Below are 19,375 nucleotides of genomic sequence, written 5' to 3' on the forward strand. Positions count from 1 at the left end.
ATAACGTTATGCTAATATTATTATGTACATGTTCTACAAAGAGCACTACCTACCCCAAACTTGAGAGAAACATTGTCCTCAATGATTAAGAGAACTAAGTAATTAATTAAACTAAATGCAATGTCATACTATGCAAAAATGAATGCAAAATGAGTGGAAGACAAGGTACCTTAATTTACATGGTGGTGCCGCGGTGGAGGTGTTGCACGCCTGGTGCATTTCCTTAGTGGTGTGGGGCTCGATTCTGAAGATGTTGAGTAATAATGGGCAATGGAGTTGTTGACATCCCCCACCGAAATCTTGATATGACTGTTGGTTCGATAAATGAAAAGAGGTCCTGGTGCTTCATCAGGATTGGAAGCCACAAGAGATAGCTCAACAAGAAAGTCATGAGCAGGGGACTAGGATACATGACCTAGTACGGGCTCAACATCAGTAGGATCATCATCATCATCAGGCTCAGGGGTTGCCTCAAAATTGTCAAATGCTGGCAGAATTTCATCCAGGAAACCCGAGAAATTTTGTTCTACAAAAGGGAGCATCTCTTGAAAGATTGCCTCCATTACAACATCCTTATGCTTGACGTAACCAAAGAAATTCTTTATATCACCCATGAGAGCACTCAAGTGAGTCATTGTTTACTGGATAGATTCTTCGAGGGTAATCAGTATTACCTCGACATTGTGGGCTTTATCTTCCCCAGACTCCTCGGGTATTGGTTGCCTTGGATTTTGGGCTAACCAATCCCAACAGCATGGGCAGTCGTGCTCTTGTGATGCTCGACACTCCTGACAAAATTTTGTCAAAACTACTTTTAGTCACTTTCTTTCGGTACAATGTCGTGATAAGATTCGAGAAAACCAACACGCTAGATTTCTTTCCTAAACACTCATGAACTTGCTCAATAATTATTCAACCAACATCAATGGAACTAGTAACCATAATAGAATATAATAACATTAGATGAGGAAGTGTTACTGTTGTGTTATGGCTAGTCGCGGCATGAGCTTATGTTTCATAAAGTGGATCCATAATTTAGCACGAGGTTGGAGACGCTCCCGGTTGATGGAATAATGGCTAGTTTGACGGTCATTCCAGTTGGTGTTCGGCAAACACAGATCATCTACTATCCCTTCATATGTTGCACTATCATCTTCATTCTCAAAATCCACATACTGATCTACAACACCCTGCAAATGAAAATAGCAATTAATCGTAGATGATGTAAAACGAATATATTTACCTCTAAAAAATATGGCATGTTGGTTCAGTTTTGAAATGTTTGCATAGAACTCCTTAACCAAAGAAGCATTGACAGAGCTGGGATGCCGCGTAAACTTTTGCCATTTGTAGGGCTCGATAATTTCCATGACGTCCAATCCAAAACCACCGTCTTTCTCCTCAGTTAAAATAAACCCCAACTCGAAAAGAATTTTTGGTTACTGAAGTTTTGGAATCACTAATTTGTAGCTTTATCAACAAACTGTTGAAGAAGAATAACTTCAACTCCTGAAGGTCGAGTTCGTACCATTCTTTCACCGGTTTGAGAGAAAAAACCAAAAAGTTGAGACTTTTGTTTTGCTATAATGGTGTCGGTGTAAAGGGAAATAGAGAAGAAGAAGAAGAAGATGAAAAAGTTAAGAGAAATAATGAAGGAGAAAGAGTGAGTGGACGATTGAAAAGAAGTGAATGGATAATGTAAAATGGGTAAGTGAAAAAGTAAATTATAAACATTAAATGAGGGGTGAAAGGACAATTAAAAAAATGGAAATAAAATAAAGGAATAAATTGGAAAAAATAATATTTCCCTCCTTAATTTTATCTTTTCTTCCATTGGTAACCACTCCATCATGTAAGCTTGAGTACTGATGGGTCCCTACAATATAAAACCAATTGTAAATATTCATGAATAATAAAAATAAAAATAATGATAAAAATAAATTCTTCACAAACAACAAAATTCAATACTGTGGCATTGAAATTTGGTTCACGGGGTGGGCACACTCAAACATCGTGTAGGTAAAGCTCCGACTTGTCGCGCAAAGGTTGAGCTCCATTATAGACTTTCAAGCGATGATCGTTGAACTTAAAGATCGTCTCATCGTCTATATTTTTTATATCAACTACTCCATGGGGGTAGACGTAATGCACCTTAAATGGTCCTGACCATCTAGATTTGAGCTTTCCCGGGAAGAGCTTAAGCCTTGAATTGTAAAATAATACTTGTTGGCCAACATGAAAACACCGTGGCATCAGATTTTGGTCATGCCACTTTTTAGTATGTTCTTTGTATATCTTGGCATTCTCATATGCTTATTCATCTCATTAAGCTCTAGCAATCTTTGCTCCCTAACTAATTGAGCATCAAAATTTAGCCTTTTAATGACCCAATACGCTTTGTGTTCCAGCTCAACAGGGATGTGGCAAGCCTTACCATACACCAATTTGAAGGGTTACATGCCTAGAGGAGTCTTAAAAGTTGTTATATATGCCCATAGTGCCTCATCTAGCTTTGGTAACCAATCATTCCTCCTCAGATTCACCATTTGTTCTAAGATCTACTTTATCTCGCGGTTGGATATTGACAACTTTCATTTTGATATCAAAATAAATTCCTTCTTCTCAATTGATAAATGAAGAAAATGCGTAGTAAAGAGAAGTAAGAGTCGATTCCACAGGGACTTAGAAAATTATAAATTTCTGTCTGATTTGTTTAAGCCATGCGTGGTGGAATTCCTCAAAAATGGGAGGATCATCTGTAAGATTGGAAGCCGGCTTAAGTGATCGGCCACCAAGTTCTCACATCCTTTCTTATATTTGATTTCCAAATCAAATTCTTAGAGGAGTAAGATCTAACGAATTAGTCATGGCTTCGCCTCTTTTTTGCTAAGTAAGTACTTTAAGGCTGCATGATCAGAAAAAACAAATTTAGTGCCAATAAGATATGATCTAAACTTATCTAATGCAAAAATGATAGGAAATAATTCTTTTTCGGTTGTTGAATAATTCTGTTGCGTGGAATCTAAGGTATGTGATGCATAGGTGATTGTAGAACCTTGGTAGTGGTCATCGCTCCTCCAAAATGGCCTCCACTTGGGGTTGTGTGAAAATGGTATATGATGTCTTGTTGCTCATATTCAGGTACACATCATCTAATTATTTGGTCTGCTCAATGCTTGAATAAATATGGCTCATCCCAAAAGTAGAACCTTGCATCGTGTTTGAATTTTTTCTTACCCTGGCTGTTCAATTCAAAAGACAATACACCACTAATAAGAAAATTAACAAGGTCAGTGTACCACTTGATTATCGCGGCATATAGAGTTTTCTCATCATGGAATTCCTCTTGAATATCTAAAATGTTATGGCATTCATAATTGTTCTCTAGCCTAAATAAATGATCAACAACTCGATTCTCAGTACATTTTCTATCTACAACCTCTAAGTGAAATTATTGTAAAAGTAAGATCCACCTTATAAGTCTGGCCTTAACATCCTTTTTGTTCACTAAGTATCTTATAGTTGAGTGATCAATGTGAACAATAACCTTAGTGCCTATTAGGTATGGTCTAAACTTATCAAATACAAATACCAAGACAAGTAATTCATTCTCGGTGCTTGTGTAATTCATTTGTGCCTCATTCAAAGTACAACTAGCATAATATATAACATGAAATTTTTTACCTTGGCGTTGCCCTAAAACAACTCCTATAGCATAATCACTTCGTCACACATCAACTCAAATGTTGATGTCCAGTCGGGATGAACTACAATGGGTGTTGAGATCAATCGTTGCTTTAGCTCAGTAAATGTGCCTAGGCAAAACTTTTCGAACACAAAAGGCTGGTTTTGTTGAAGCAAGGTATAAGGGCTTAGAGATTTTGGAGAAATCCTTGATGAATATTCTATAAAAGCTAGCGTGTCCAAAAAAAACTCTTGATGCCCTTGGTAGAGGTAGGTGGTGGTAATTTTTCAATCACTTTAATTTTAGCTTTATTTGCCTCAATGCCTTTATAAGATATCTTGTGCCCTAATACAATGCCCTCAGTCACCATGAAGTGACATTTCTCCCAGTTCAAAACCAGGTAAACCTCCTCACATCTTTTAAGAACTTTTTCCAAATTGTCAAGGCATTTCTCGAAGTCATCTCCAGAAACGGAGAAATCATCCATGAATATCTCAAGGAAGTCCTCAATTATGTTAGAAAAGATGGCTTGCATGCAACGCTGAAAAGTTATCGGGGCATTACAGAGTCCAAAAGGCTTTCTCCTAAAGCAAAAGTGATATAGGGACAAGTGAATGTGGTCTTCTCCTGGCCCTCTAGTGCGATGGCAATTTGATTGTACCCAGAATACACATCTAAGAAGTAGTAGAATGCTTTGCCTGCCAATCAATCTAAAATTTGATCGATGAAGGGTAGAGGAAAATGATCCTTCTTTGTAGCTTTGTTGAGCTTACGATAGTCCATGTATATCCTCCAATTAGTGAAAATACATATAGGTAATAGCTCGTTATCTTCATTAGTTACCACAATCGTGCCATCTTTCTTGGGAACACACTGGACATGGCTCACCCATGAGCTATTAGATATGGGGTAAATCACTCCAACGTCAAGCCATTTAAGTAGTTCTTTCATCATTACTTTCTTCATTAATGGGTTGAGTCTTCGTTGTGGTTCTATCGAGTTGATGTGGCATTCTTATAGCAGGATCTTATGCATACAAATCACGGGACTAATCCCCTTCAAATCAGCCATAGTCAATCCAAGTTCTTTCTTATTCTGTGACAAAACACTTAACAAACTTTGATACTGGTTAGTAGTAATGTAATACCTCAAATATCGGGTAGGTGACCATAGTGAAAGAATTTAAAATTTGATGGGTTAAATTGAGTAAATTGAAAAGTATAGGGAATGATTTAGGAAATTGTGTTTAAGACTAATTATTAAGAATGGATGAATAGAGGGTCAACTTAGTCTTTTAAAAGGAATGAATTTAATATTCATTTTTTATGGGGATATTTATTAAGAGTAAAAAGGGGAAAAGTTGAAAACTAAGTTATCTTTTCATCTTCTCCTTCTTCTCGTCCCCGTGCTCTCCCCATAGTCAAAGGTAAGATTTCTTCAAGTTGGGTTTTCCTTTAGTTTATGGGTTGGTTTTGAAGCCTTAATTGATATAGAAGCTTAAGAGTAAATAAAACTAACTGATTAGTGATTTATTGAGATTTAAGAAAATGAGTTTTCAAGTGATATGATGAAATATTGTTCTTTTTTGAAGTTTAAAAGTATATTTGACTTGTCAATGAAGTAAATAAGTGATTGGGAGCCTTCGAAGTGATTAAAAACATGCTTTAAAAATTAGTGCGATTCTTAGTTTGGAGTGTTCTAGGGAGATTTTAGATATATCAATACTGATGCAAGTAGTATCGATACTATGGATTCTAGAATGAAAAAATGGTATCGATACTGAAGGGAGTATCGGTATCATAGTATAGAAGTATCGATACCATAGTAGAGGTACCGATACCAGTCAGTCTGAAGTTTTAAGATAGGATGAAATTAAATATAATTCAGAAATAATAGTACTTTTGAGTATTATTAGATATATAAATTAGAAAGTGTAATAAGGGGTTGTTTGTTAAAACAAAATTGTTTAGCACTGAATGATTTAGCAGTCTTAATGATTAAAAGGATATGTATGATATAGTTCTAAATAAAAAATTTGTTTGATAATACATCCGAATGGCCGATCTGAATGACAAAAAATGATCATATTACCCTTCTGTATGATTTTGTGCCAAAATAAAATATTTTTTTTTCTACCTTGCGAATAAATGCTAAAAAATATTTTACTTTTTGATGTTTATAAAAACACATTTTTTGTCAAAATTATCAACAATCATAAAAAATATAAAAATCAAGTAACTTGAAAACACATTTTTTAGACAAATTATCAACATTCATAATAAACAAATCTACTAACATGAAATGACATAAAAGAGTGGTTTATAGTTTTGATGAAACAAAATACATAACAAGCATTCTTTTGTTCTAGACAAATCAACTAAAAAAAAAGATATTAATTTGAAGCATTTAAAAACAACTGATTAGTAATGTGATCACGTAGATTAGCTATATACTCATTGCCTTGAAGACCCCATTCAACTCCATTTATCTTGTCTTGTTCATTTTCATTATCTTGTTCTTCGCTAGCAAACATGTTGTTCTCGTCGAAATCCATAAATAATTGATCATAAACTTGCATTTTCTTATAAAATTATGGACCGCAAAACATGCAATCATTATGTCTCGTTGTATTGGAAAAGGATAAGGAGCCATTTGCTTTAGGATTGGGAATCTTGCTTTCAGAACTCCGTATGCATGCTCTATAACATTTCTAAGCTGTGCATGAGTATGATTGAACCTTTCCTCCTTGGTTACGGCACGTTGACGTCAAAAATCTGCTAGCTAATACCTCGTATTATGATATCGAGTCATAAAGCCACGTGTGTTGGTATATGCATCATCAAAAGGTAATACTTATGTGTTATTTATATATAAGCATTAAAATTTTGTTACAAAAACTATAAATAAATGTAATGAATTAAAACATTTTAATACGATAGAAAGAAATGATATATACCTTGTGGAGGAAAAGAAAACCCCGAGTTTGGATTAAATGCAACTTCTATCAAAACTCTAGAATCATGTGCTATGCCCTCCCATCCAACCCACACAAATGTGAATATCATATCAAAATCACAAATTGCCAAGACATTTTGATAACATTCACCCTTTCCTCTTCCTCTATAATGAGCTTTTTGATCGATAGGAACTACTGCATGTACGAGTGTTCCATCTAGTGCACCTACTGCACCTTTATTAAAGAACATAAATGGTAAGAAACTGAAACATTATTTTTTGGGTGATAACAAAAAATATATAAAAAAACATACTAGAAATATTTCTCATAGATGTCTTTGTCTATGCTTCATATTCGGTGTTGTTTCTTGTGATGTTGAAACTATTATTTCTCTTGTGAATTTTATCATTGCACGTCGTACCTCACGAAAGCATTTATGAATGGTTTGTGTGGAGTGTTGGAATATCCTTTTAACCATTCGAAAATGTTCATTATGACCTATAATTATTAGAAATATAGTCATTTTCTCTTCCACGGTTATCATCCTACTATTTTGCAACTAATTTCTTTGTTTTAAATGGTTACATAACAATATATACGCATCACGAGATAGACGCATTAATTCATGGCATTGTGTATTCGACCCAAATAACAATTCTTGTGTATATGCATGTTCGGTCAATGTTGAATTATTGTCTCGAATTCTTTCAACTCTTGGTGATGCATTTACCATCCAAAACCACCATATAATGATTAGAAACACCTCATCATCATTTAAATCCATATAGCACCTAGTCGAAACAAAATATAAAAGACATAATCAAAAAGACACATTCATGTTGTAGATAAATGATAAAAGGACATCATTAAAAAATAACAAAGTATTTCTAATCATCAAAAAGTATTTCTAATCCAAAAAGTATTTATAATCCAAAGAGTATTTTTAATCCAAAAAACACATTATAAAAGACATCTCCTTGAATCATCCCAAAAGTCCAAACTTACGCCCATAATTTTTAATCCAACTCTCACATGCCTCTACTTTTAGTACCAACCAAAGTTTCCTCAAATCCCACAATTCGAAAAGTTGGGTTGTAGCATTGTTTGTAAAAATATAGAATTTCACAGTAGGAAAGATGAAATCCCACAATTCGAAAAGTTAGCTGCAACATTAAATTTGGTAACAAATTTTGCAAGCAGATTGACACAGTGGAAGTGCTTAATGAAAGCAAAACATAGTTCCCTAGCTTTCGGTTACAAATGTATTCTAAATGACCCAAGTTCATATTTATATATTGAATAGAAGCCGGAGGACATTAACACTATCTTATCGACATGGTTCTCAAACAACATGATCTATGTCAATGATTTATTCATGAACTAGAATGTTTAACTGCATATTTGTTACTTCACAAAAGAACATAGATTGACAATAAAATATGTTCAAGACACAAGCTTATGAAGCTCATTTATTGCAGATTGAAACAAAATCAGCAGCAAATTGTTTTAGGTGAGCATTTATATAATCATCAAACACCGTCACAATACCATAACCACGAGGAATAATTTGAAAAGCAAAAACATGTAGGTGATGAGTGTTTTTGCTATATTCAACCAACTTCTTAGAGTCAATAATTACATTTACACAATAATTAAATTCATATATTCATAACTTCAATAATTATATTTACACAATACAATCAGATTTTGTCTTTGTATATTGTATCTGCTGCACCAAATCAATCATACTGACAATCAGATCTAAGAATCACATAAATAAAAACTCTTCCTTAGGTTCAGAAGGAACAATTTCCCTAATTTAAAATAAAAACTAAAATGGCTTCTAAAATTTCTACAAAATGGGTTCACAGTACACGATAACTTTCAGGTGGTTGAATCTCATCTCCAGAGGAACCGAACTTATGACACAATTGAGTGATAGAAACCCCATATCAAATAAAGCACAAGCATCATTAAAGTTAAAAGAAAGAGATATTGTTCACTTCGATTTCGGTTTTTGAAGGTTTTTCTCAATAATAGCTCCGTTCCATTTGATCTTGGAGTTTTCATATTTAAAAATTGCAACTTGAAAAATGTCTAAAAGCGAAAATAATATCTTGGCAGATTGAATGGGATGATAAAAGCAGAGAAAAAAATAAATCAATTTGCCAAAACACATTAACAGGGATCCAGCAAGCAGGTAAAGCGAAGTAAATGTAAGAATTTTGAAGTAAACAAGCAAACAATGGACCAATAAATGACTGGAAACTCTAAAAAACAAGAGACGGAAAGAATCTAGCTGAAATCAAGATCCGAAATGAAAATCTAACAAAAGATTTAACTAATTGAAGAAAAAGAGTTACTTATCAGTGGAGGAACAAGAAGATGGTGAAGAAGAAGTAACACGAAAAGAACCGAATGCAAATAATCCACGGAAATGACGAGGGAGGCGAGTTTGAAGATGAAGACAAAGAAATAATTACCTGGTTGTGTTCTCTACGGTGGATGAGTCAACCGAAGGAGATGAACAACTGAAGAAGGATGAACGACCAAAGGAGGATGAATCGATTACAGAACGTAGAAGGAATCGATTTTTGTTTTGGGCTTGTAAATAAGAACGAGAGGGGTAAGAAAAATTGTATTAGCATAATGACCAAAAGTCTGAATGATTAGGCGTCATTTTTTAGTTTGAATCGGTCAGACCCTCCAAATCATTCAGAGCCATGATTTTATGCGAACCAATCGCTCTGAATCTGTTCGATTCAGCGTTAAGATCTGAATGGTTCAATTAAGAGCCAAACAAACAGCCCCTAACATTTGTATTGAATGTGTAGTTATGGATGCTTATGTAGATCGTAACCAAGCTCTTGAGTCAAGCAAGAAAAAGGGCAAGGATAAAGTTACCGAATAGTCGGACATCATTAAAGCATACTAGAGAGGCATACCAGGTGAGTGCATTTATTGTATTTATATGAGATAAGGATGACTTAAGATGTGTCAACCTCAAATGTTTGATTAAAGTATGTTTTACAGTATTTCGATATGTTTTCATACTATTTATGGAATTGATACAAGAATAATTGTAGAGTATGAACTGCTCTAAAATGAATAGATGAACATTTATGTTGTTTAATCTGTTAAGTTGATTGAATAACACATTGTATGTGCATTGAGAGTCAAAGGTGCATTTTGACATAAATTGTATACAAAAGTTATCGATTGATTTTGTTTAATGCATAACGGTGCATTTTAATATCATTACTATGTGTACTTTCGGCACTAGATGTGCAATCATGGTATTTATAATGAGTTTGTGAATTACCATTTTGATAATTATGTATAAAAGTTATCAATCGATTTTGTTTAATGCATAACGGTGCATTTTCGTATCAGGGCTATGTGTACTTCAGCACTATATGTGCATCCATGGAATTCATAATGAGTTTGTGAATTTTCATTTCGGCATTTTGGTGCAATGCATGCACCTTACATTCTCATTTGGCATAAATTGGGTAAATAAAGGATAAATTGGAAAAATATTGATTGATAGGTATGGTGGGCATACTAAATATAGTTTCACAGGTTATGTGAATGAACATTGAGTTGCCAAGCCAGATTATGTATCAATATGATTTTTATGAATTGAATTCATAACTTGGTATTTCATGATATACCTATGTTTAGATTACATCTTATTGTATTATTATCCTCACTAAGTAAATACTTAGCGTGTGTTGGTTTCACGCGTAGGTAATAACAAAGACTAGAGGAGTAAGGAGTGCAACAAATATCATCAATCAAAGGTTGCCTCATCAATAACTATAGGACAATTATGTCTACTTTTGATAATTAGATGGCATGTAATAGATTTATGAAAATGCTTTGAAATGTATTTGAATTATGACTAATATAGTATGTTATAACTTTAAGATTATTCTAACTTCTGAAAATTATGAACGTTTTATTTTATTTCACTAAAATGTTTTATTTATTGGAAAAAAAATTTATGGGTTTACAAATAAGAAAATGTTTCTAAAAGTCACGTGACACCTGTAACTTGTGTACGGAAAACGTATACAGGAAATGGGTGTTACAAGTAAGGCTAGAGGAAATAATCACAGGCAAAGTATTATCATTACTCAAGTGAACATATTAAATATGCCCCGGAAAAGGCTTTAGCTCTAGTGTAGTTGCATGCAATAATGATGGCTTAGGAGGAATAAATTCATCAAAATAAAGGGGTTTAAAGTGCATACATGATCTAGCTAGTAGTAAGCTAGATTGCTCTACCCCAACTGGTAATTTGTCATGTTCCTCTATGTTTTTATCTTCATTAGGCCATTCATAGTCTTCTAATTGAATGAAATTGTTATGGTAAGTTGTTTGGTTTCCTCTTCAATCAATGAGTTCATTTCAAAAATGCCCTGGCATTCCTCAAAGTCATCAACATACTTGAGAGTACAAAAAAAAATAGACAGTTACACACTATTCGGTAACTCTCATGGTAAGTTCACATTTTTAGAATCAATCAGAATACAACCAGTGGCTAGGAAAGACATACCGAAGATGATGGTTCCTTGGTATCAACTTCACAATCAAGGATAAACAAGTCGACTGGGAACACAAATATATCCACCTTTACTATGATATCCTCGATTCTCCCTTCAGGTCTAACATGGGATTGGTCGGTAAGTTGCAAAATCACATATGTGGGTCTGGCATTTCCCATACCAAGCTTTAAGAATATAGATTTTGGCATTAAGTTCACACTTGAACCAAGATTGCATAGTACCTTTCCAATGAAATTAGTTCCTATAGAACATGGAATAATAAAACTTCCCAGATCATTTTACTTTGGTGGTAACTTACTCAATACAGATCAATATCTTTTGCTGTGGAAACTGTCTCATACTTCTCAACTTTCATCTTCTTGGTACAAATTTCCTTAAGAAATTTGGCATAAGTCGATATTTTTTTCAATGGCTTCTAAGAGAGGTGCATTAATATGGAGCGGATCAAGAATGTCCACAAACTTTTTGAACTGAACTTCATCATTGCGCTTCTTCAATCTTTGTGGAAAGGGCAGTGGGGGTCTAACTTCATCATTTGAGGGAGTAGGAATTGCTTTTGCCTTGGCAATCATCACGTTGCTTCCCTCAACCATGACTTGTTACTTAATTTGAGTTCCACTCCTAAGAGTTAATACATTGCATTGTTCTTTTCCAAGAGATTTAGTGACTCCAGTGTTACTCGACAATCGTCCTTGCTGGTACTTTTGCAATGTCGCGACAATCTGACCAACTTGACCTTCTAAAGCTCTCAAAGACGAGTTATAGCTTTAAAGTAAGGAACCTTGACTATGAAGTAAAACTCCTTGATTTTTAATTGAAGTAGAGTGGTATTACAACATTGTCTTCGTGGTAGATATGAAATCTTAAATCGTGGCCTCCAAAGAACTATTGTTTGCTGAAGATGTGATTCTTTTGTTAGAATTATGCCATGGCATAATGTTTTAGTAGCCTTGAGATTCAATATCATTTTGCTGACGAGTAGGTTCACTAGCATTAGGAGCTCTTTGATTACCCCATGAGAAGTTAGGGTGTTGGCGCCATCCTGCATTATAGGTATTAGAACATGGATTATTGCATCGATTGAACTTACCTAAAAATTTGATAGACTCGTGATTGGTCGGGCATTCGCTCTCCTGATGATTTCCATGGCATAACAGACATGCCGAACTAGCTGTCTTCACTTCCTTTACCTTAGTAGAGCATTTTAATTTTTTTCAACATATTAGTGATAGATGAGATTTAGCGGATGCAAAATCCTTAGTATCTAACTCAAATGCTCCAGGTGGTTTTCTCCCAATTCCAAGCCTTGAGGAAGAAAATTGATAGTAATTGTTTTCAATTATATCCAAAATAGCAAATGCCTTAGTAGGTGATTTATCAAACAATGTCCCATTTGTCGAGACATCAAACATCATCCTCGTGGGTGCATTAACTCCGTTATAAAACATAACTACTTGAGTCCAATCTTGAAAACCATGATTAGAACATTTGTGAAGCAAACTCTTGTAACGATCCTAATATTCATACATAGATTCGTCATCACCTTGGCGAAAGGATAATATTTCATTCCTTAGCTGAGTGTTCATATTTGGTGGGTTTTAGCACAATAGAAAAATTTAACAATGATCGGCCCATGATTCCATCGAATCAGATGGAACACCACTCAACTAAGACCTCGCTTCGTCATGCAAAGAGTATGGAAATAGCTTTAATTTCAACACATCTTCATGCACTCCTTGTTGACAGAAAGAATAACAAACCTCTAAAAAGTTGCAAATATGCTACCTGACATCTTCAGTTGGCATGCCCCCAAATTACCCTATAGAATTTAGCATATTAAACATCACAAGTTTGAGTTCAAAATGGGCTTCTTGAATTTTGGGTGCCATAATTCCAGGATTCAAATCATCCAACGTATGATTCAAATGATCACTAATATCACGAGGCATATCTTTAGGCCCATCATTTTAGAATGCCTCGACGTTCTGATTACCTTCTTCTTAACAAATACCCTGGTTCCCAATTTGATACATATTTTCTCAAGCACATTGAGCACGTCTCCTTTACCTAAAAATATCTCAATCTCAGGTTCAATTGTTTCTAAGGCTCGTTAAAATGTCTTCTAGGCATACACCAAATAAGCCTAAAAAAATTGAAATACCAAGTAAACTATACAAAAAGATAAAGAAGAAAAATAAAATGCTATGGCAAATTAATTAACTTCACGTTGCCAATCCCCAGCAACGGTGCCAAAAATGTTTTGCGTGTTGTGAGTACTATAAATTATATGCAAATGATGTGCAAGTATACATAATCACAGTAAGTACTAAAATGATGAGTGAGTATCGTCTCCACAGGGATTGGTGGAAATTATGAACTTGACCACAACACTCCACTAATTTATCTAAGTATAGAAATGATATGTACACTGATGATGCTTTGGCAATGGAAATTGGGATATGATAGAGTAAACAATGTCGCGGCGAAAGAATAATTTATAATGATGAAAATGTCGAGGCAATTTAAAATGGTAAATACAACAATTAAATAAATAGTTCGATAATCCTCACACGGGAAACTACTTCAAAAATGAATGGTGGAGAGAGACACTTAAGGAGCTTAAAACTTATCTCTCTAGCTGATCTAGTCTTCTAATGCTTTACTTGTTCGATAGAGTTTGCTAAAAGTGTTCTCGCTATCTCTACTCATAAGAACCAAATAGAATAGAATGCCACGATATCTCCTTTTAGTCTCAACTATGGCAGACTACACTATTGATGACGCACTACCCCTCTTAGTCATTGAAATCCTAGCTTAGTCTCTCTCAAGTACTAAGGGATTAGGCTAAAATGATTAACTATACCCCATTGCTTATGTTAATCTTATTTAAGTTTCTCTCGAATACTTAAGAATTAGTGACTAGATTTCTCTCGAACATATAGTCTTCATCTAAGAAATGAACACTTTCATGCCTCATACAATCATAGAAGATGAAGCACACATAAACAAAACAAGTAAAAAACAAAAGATAAACATTTATCAACCATTAAAATAAAGTTTTCAAATCAAATAAACCCCCACCAAATATAGCTTAGTTCATGGTGGGGTTCGAATAAACCAAAGAGTATACCTAATTGTTCATTCGACCTTACAACCCAAATAAGATTTCAAGATTTAATAATGGATCAAAGGTTGGAGAAGAAAGCACTAGGTGCGCACGGTTGACACTTCCCTCAAACCATCGCGAATGACTATAGTGTGAGCTCCTCTCGAAATGCTATGCCACTTTCTTGAGTTTCACCAATGGAGAAACACCAATAAAAATAAAGAAAGAGGAATGGTAATAGAGGTACAGAAAATGGAGAAGATGGTGATTTTTCAATCTTGGTAACCCCCTTTCTATATATTGTTAGTGTCCTTTAATAATAAAAATATCTAAGGGTATTCTTGGAATTTTGTATTCAAAATACCCATCATACCCCCAAATCATTCCTTGTGCGTGAAGTTTATCTCCACAGGTGGCATTGGACCCCATTCAAGCGGTTATCAATAGCAAACACGTGCTTTGACAACTGTCCTCTTGTAAAAATATCTCTTTGTCTTTTTTGCGCCTTAAATGCCAAGGCATTATAATCTGCTCCAGCAATGTGTGATTCCATGACATTCTTCTCAGCTTGCCCTATGCTTCTTGTTTCATGCACATCACTAGCCAACTACACCTTTCTCATCATATATCACCTTAACAAAGTAAAAATGACACAACCACCATAAATGCAACTATATGCAACTATATGAATCTAAAATGACATATATGAACCCTTAGACAACCAATAACTTAAGTGAAAAAATTCTTAAAAGTATCCTTTTTATAGAGTTATCATTGTCTTTTGAAACATTTTTTTATCTACTTGGGTGTCGCTTACTCAAGCAAGTTTTGTTCATGGCAGACAAATCATGGATAACATAATTCTAGCACAAGAAGTTATCCACTCAATGTCGAAAAAATCAGGTAGGAAAGGGTGGATAGCCATCAAGGTGGAACTTGAAAAGGCCTACGATCAGCTGGAATGGGACTATATTGAAGAAACATTATCGATGATTGTCTTCCGGATAAAATTATTTCTCGAATTATGCAATGTGTACGATCTGTATCTATCAAGATTATCTGGAATGGGGAAGTTACGGACCTTTTCCTTCCTACTAGGGGTTTACATTAGGGTGATCCGATGTTTCCGTATCTTTTTGTGTTGTGAATGGAAAGATCTTCCAGGCTATATAGGCAAGAATTGACTCCAGGGATTGGAAGGAGACCCGTCTCTCTAGAACGGGTCTAGGCCTTTCACATCTTTTTTTTGCGAACGATTTTCGTGGAAGCCACCTTGGATCAAGTAACCACTATTAAAGATGCCCTTGATGAGTTTTGTGTTGGTTCAGGACACCGCATTAGTGTGTCAAAAATGTAAATATTCTTTTCAAAGAATGTACTGTCTCATAGACATAATAGTATAGCTACAAGTTTTGGCTTTGAGGACGTGAGCGACTTGGAAAAGTATCTTAGCGTTCCTTTACTTCATGGTAGAACTAACAACGTGACCTATCATTATTTGCTTGATAAACTCAATCAGCGTCTCTCAGGGTGGGCCGCTAAAATGCTATCACTAGCTGGCCGTGTAACGTTAGCTAATGCAGTCCTTCATGCTATTCATATTTACGTTATGCAAATTGATTGGATTCCTAAAGGGATTTGTGAGGAGATGGAGAAAATAATTCGTAAATTTTTGTGGAGCACTCATCAGGGTAATGCAGGTATTCCTCTTGTTAAGTGGGAGACGGTGCAACGTGATTTAAAAAGAGAAGGCTTGGGGCTGCATAATTTACATCGGCAGAATCAGGCGTTTTTTTTACGAAAGTTGCTTTTCAATTAGTCTCTAGACCGAACAAATTATGGGTTCAAGGTTTTCGCGCTAAGTATAAGTGGGAGGATCCTTTCCCAGCTACTCTCCATAATACAAATGTGTCAACGTTATGTGGGGTCTTCAGTTCATTTGACACGATTTCACGGAGAGTATATCGTGGAATATTCGGGATGGGAAAGGCACTGATTTCTGGTATAATCATTGGCTAGATAATGAGATTGGCTGGTCTTTTCATATAGGGGGAGAGTAACCCAAGCTCTTTACCTGTGTGTAAAATGACACTCCCCTATGGGTCGTGGAATTGGGAATTAATCTCGGAGGTGTTACCCAATCATATTTCCCATCGTATAGCTACGGTTCAACCTCCTAGGTGCCAGTTAGGTCCTGACATTCTGTTGAAAATTCAACTTAACATTCAAGTTGATGGCAACCTTTCGGTGGACAAAACAATCTTTCGGTGCATGTGCATTAATTGGCACCAAATTGTTGATTTTTGGAAAATGGCTAAATCATAATTTAGTCATTAAACTTTAGGGTATTTACAAATTAGTCCTTTGGTTTCAACTATAAATACCCTAGCTCATTTAGCTTCAAAATCATCCCAAAGCATTCTAGCTTTCTTCCAATACTAGAGAGAATTTAGAGAGTTTCTTGAGAGTTGTTTTCTCCTTTTTATCAAGAGAGAATTATCATTGTTTTCTCCTTGGTAGATCGAGAGAGGTTGTAATTCTTATTTTCTCATAGTGAAATTCTTTTACCGTTGTCCGTGGTTTTTACCCTATATTATTTAGGGGTTTTCCACGTAAATTTTGTGTCTTCTTTATTTTCATTTTTATTTTCTTAAATTATCAGTTGCGATTTTGCTCTATCTGATAGCCGTCTTCCGCAACAATTGGTATCAGAGCCAGATTTGAGTGTGTAATATCTGCTTATTGTCTTTGTGGTTGCCACCAAAAGATGGATCCTCTAACATAAGAAAGTAAGAAGGTATTACCCATTCTTTGAAGGTTCCAAAGAACTATTCACGATAGTGAAATAGTGAGAGCTATCTAGAAGCTATGGCAACGAAATTTGATATTGAAAAGTTAAATGGGAGAATTTCTCATTGTGGAAATTGAAGATGAAGGTCATCCTGAGGAAAGACGGTTGTCTAGCAGCTATCAGCGAAAGGCCGGTAGATTTCACAGACGAAAACAAATGGATCGAAATAGACGGGAATGCTATGGCAAACTTTCATCTAGCATTAGCAGATGAAGTATTGTCCAGCATCGAGGAGAAGAAGACAACTAAGGAGATATGAGATCATCTCACCAAATTGTACGATGCCACATCACTGCACAATAAAATTTTCCTTAAGAGAAAATTGTACACTCTCCGTATGCCAGAATCTACTTTAGTGACAGAGCACTTAAATACACTAAACACTTTATTTTTTCAGCTTACATCCTTAAGCTGTAAAATAGGAGAACAAGAACGTGCTGAACTTCTACTTCAAAGTTTACCGGATTCGTATGATCAACTCATCATCAACTTGACAAACAGTAATGTCACCAGTCTAGTCTTTGATGATGTTGCAGCTGTTGTTCTACAAGAAGAAAATCGACGCAAGAACAAGGAAGACAGACAAGTAAATCTGCAACAAGCAGAAGCGTTGACAACGATGAGAGGGAGATCAACAGAAAGTGGCCAAAGTAGCAATCACAAACATGGTAGAACGAAGTCGAGAAGCAAGAGGAATTTAAAGTGCTACAATTGTGGAAAGAAGGGTCACTTGAAGAAGGATTGTTGGAGTCTAAATAAAAACTCCAATCCACAAGGTAATATTGCAAACACTTCAGATGATGAAGATGCTCTATGCTGTGAAGCGTCAACCACCGTGGAAGGCAGAAAAAGATTTGCAGATATATGGCTCATTGATTCAGGAGCAACATATCACATGACCTCAAGAAGAGAATGGTTCCATCATTATGAACCTGTCTCAGGAGGATCTGTGTATAGTTGCAATGATCATGCCTTAGAGATCGTTGGCGTGGGAATCATCAAATTGAAGATGTATGATGGAACAATTAAAGTTGTTCAAGATGTGCGGCACGTGAAAGGCCTGAAGAAAAATTTATTATCCTACGGATTGTTGGATAATAATGCAAGCAAGATTGAAACACATAAAGGAATCATGAAGGTGTTCCATGGAGCGCTTGTGGTGCTGGAAGATGAAAAGATAACATCAAACTTGTATATACTGAAGGGAGAGACTTTGCTAGAAGTAGAAGCCTCTGTTGCCTCATGTAGTTCAGATTCTACAATGTTATGGCATCAGAGACTTAGACACATGTCAGAACAAGGAATGAAAGCCCTTGTGGAGCAAAACCTACTTTCAGGCTTAACAAAGGTAACACTTCCTTTGTGTGAGCATTGCATAACAAGTAAGCAGCACCGGTTGAAATTCAACAAATCAAATTCTAGAGGTAAAACTGTTCTAGAATTGGTTCACTCTGACGTATGTCAAGCACCAGTTACATCCGTAGGTGGAGCAAAATACTTTGTCTCATTTATTGATGACTACTCTAGGAGATGCTGGGTGTACCCTATTAAGAAGAAGTCAGATGTGTTTTCAACTTTCAAAAACTTCAAAGTGCGGGTGGAACTTGATTCTGGAAATAAGATCAAGTTTTTCAGAACAGACAATGGAGGAGAATACACAAGTGAAGAATTTGATGACTTTTGCAGGAAAGAAGGCATCAAAAGACAGTTCACAGTGGCGAACACTCCTCAACAAAATGGAGTGGCAGAGCGGATGAACAGAACCTTGTTAGAAAGAACAAGAGCAATGTTGAGGGATGCATGCCTAGAAAAATCATTCTGGGCAGAAGCAGTCAATACCACCTTTTATTTGGTGAATCGAGCTCCATCAACAGCAATAGAGCTGAAGACACCAATGGAGATGTGGACTGGTAAACCAGCTGATTATTCAAACCTCCATGTATTTGGAAGTATTGTGTACGTGATGTACAACTCCCAAGAAATTTCAAAGTTGGATCCAAAATCCAGGAAATGCAAATTCTTGGGGTATGTTGATGGTGTAAAGGGGTATCGCTTGTGGGATCCCACTACATGCAAAGTGATCATCAGCAGGGATGTTATCTTTGTAGAAGATAAGCTACAAAGAAAAGAAGATGATGATAGCGCTGAAAAGTCAGAGACTACACAGATACATGTGGAAAAGGAGTTTGAACAATGAGATTCTTCT

This window comes from Hibiscus syriacus, unplaced genomic scaffold (genome assembly GCF_006381635.1).
Source record: "Hibiscus syriacus cultivar Baekdansim isolate YM2019G1 unplaced genomic scaffold, ASM638163v2 tig00002799_pilon, whole genome shotgun sequence".
NCBI classification, from domain to species: Eukaryota; Viridiplantae; Streptophyta; class Magnoliopsida; order Malvales; family Malvaceae; genus Hibiscus; species Hibiscus syriacus.